Source organism: Engraulis encrasicolus, chromosome 19 (genome assembly GCF_034702125.1).
Source record: "Engraulis encrasicolus isolate BLACKSEA-1 chromosome 19, IST_EnEncr_1.0, whole genome shotgun sequence".
Taxonomy (NCBI): Eukaryota; Metazoa; Chordata; class Actinopteri; order Clupeiformes; family Engraulidae; genus Engraulis; species Engraulis encrasicolus.
In genome coordinates this window covers 29,692,778-29,695,277 of record NC_085875.1, presented here as the reverse complement: position 1 = coordinate 29,695,277, position 2,500 = coordinate 29,692,778, and the positions used below count along the sequence as shown (strand labels likewise).

The following is a 2,500-nucleotide window of genomic DNA, read 5'->3' as shown; positions in this document are numbered from 1 at the left end:
CAAAAAAATACAAATTCCAAACACAACACATATTGACACGCACAGCAATATACTTACATATGATTTACACAAGGGTACGATTACACAGCACGACATATAGGAAGCACAGATTTACACACTCGCAAACACACTCACTCGGACACACACACACACACACTCACACTCTCTCTCTCTCTCACACACACACACACACACACACACACACACACACACACACACACACACACACACACACACACACACACACACACACACACACACACACACACACACACACACACACACACACACACACACACACAGGCATCTGCTCAGTCGCTCGCTCACACATGCCCACACATACACACATTTATTCTTACACTGTAGAGAGAAGTTCAGCGTTAAAACGCACTCACACAGATATCAGCACAGAGCAGTGAGAGAGAGCAGAACATTCTATCTGCAGACTGGAGAGAGAAAGAGAAAACGGAGAGAGAGAAAGAAAGAGAAAACAGAGGGAGGGAGAGAATGACATACAGGGTTAGAGGGAGGAGAGTGCAGGAGGACAGGGAAAGCGAGGGATAGGAGTGGAGGGAAAGAGAGGAGAGGAAAGGAGAGGAGAGGAGAGGAGAGAAGACGAGTGTTAGCATGGCGCTGACGTTGGTGATCACAGGCCTTTGCAGTTTCACTCAGAAAAACATCTCAGCACAGAATGAGAAGTCTTGCAAACACACACACACACCAGCGCCCAAACATACGCAGATACACACGCAAGCGCGCGCGCACACACACACACACACACACACACGCACACACATCCCTATACAAACACATACACAGATACTCAGACACACACACACACACACACACACACACACACACACACACACACACACACACACACACACACACACACACACACACACACACACACACACAGTTACACTGACAGCCATACTTACACACCAATGTAGATTTTTTTTTACGATCTCGAAAACATGCACCGTTCCACACACAAACCACACAAAAAAGAAAGAACAACAACAAAAAGACCTCCATCTGGCATCCACTTTCACGATGACAAAGAAATAGCTCCCATTTAGCACTCTATAAATAGCCCCAAAAAACAAGCAACGAGCAAAAAAATGTGGATGGAGGCGCGCACACACACGCGCACACACACGCGCGCGCACGCACACACACACGCACACACACGCGCGCGCACGCACACACACACACACACACACACACACACACGCACACACACACACACAGAGTGATGAAGGCGCTATTCGGCTGATAACCGTCTGAGGGGAGCCATAGCGGGCCAACCAGCGCAGGGCAGGCCGCATGTATTTCCATCCAGGGAGAGAAAAGCATAGCCCATTTACTGCTCTTAGAAACACGTGCTGCTGAGAATGGCAGTGGGACTGTGGTGGTGTTGCAGAAAAACAACAGAAAAACGGCTTGTTTTGTTTTTGTTTTGTTTGCAAGGTTTCTTGGACTTAACAGTAGTACAGTGGTAACAGAGGAAACTAGTGCTAATAGGTTTACTCTAATGCAGGGTTTCCTAAACTGTGGTCCGTGCACCCCTGNGGGGAGAAATGGCGGAAATGTGTGTTTTTATACAGCATTAATGAAAATGAAGTACTTTTGAATTGTATGGTGAATTGTATGCTTGAATAAACATCAAGTCTCTTGGAAATGAGGAAATCATGTCTATTGGAAATGAGGATTCCCCTAGTGTTTACTCTAATGATATTTAACCTCTCTTATCCAGGGAGAAAAGGACAACTCTATTTATTGCTCTTCACATGTGATAATAATGGTTGTGGTACTGTGTGTTGCAGAAAAAAAACTGCCTGCTTTATTTGCAAAGATTTTCCAGCTTTCTTTGGGCTAGTAGTAGTGTGTCTTAAGTGAAAAAGTGAAAGCCCATTGGGAAACTCCAACTCCCATTGTCATTGTGACACAGCACTCCACAGCACACAAGTGAACACTGCACACTGCACACAACGAAATTGCATTTATGCCTCACCCGTGCAAGGGGGCAGCCCTCAGTGGCGCCCCATGGGGAGCAGTGCGGTGGGACGGTACCATGCTCAGGGTACCTCGGTCATGGAGGAGGATGGGGGAGAGCACTGGTTGATTACTCCCCCCACCAACCTGGCGGGTCGGGAGTCGAACCGGCAACCTCTGGGATGCAAGTCTGACGCCCTAACCGCTCACCCATGACTGCCATGTGTCTTGTGTGCAAACAGAAGAAACCAGCTCAGGGTGTCAGTGGTGGTGTGTCCCTGCCTCAACTCACAGAGCATATGTTTGCACATTTGTCTACACCTACTCACAGAAAATGTTTTTGAACAATTACCTTTTTATTATTTATTTTCTTTAGTTTTTATTTTCCCCCTCCCTGATACTACCTGTGTTATATGTGTCTTGAATTGTCCTTGTGGGCACAATGTGTATTTATGTAAGCTACTTGACACCTGAATTTCCCCCCTGGGGATCAATAATAAGG

The 2,500-nt window shown here is 46.7% G+C and overlaps 1 protein-coding gene across 1 annotated transcript in view; it reads right to left on the bottom strand.

Moving 5' to 3' along the window:
- Nucleotides 1–2,500, bottom strand: part of slc4a11 (solute carrier family 4 member 11) — a 127,673-nt gene that overhangs the window by 32,014 nt on the left and 93,159 nt on the right. The gene's annotated exons all lie outside the window — the stretch shown is intronic.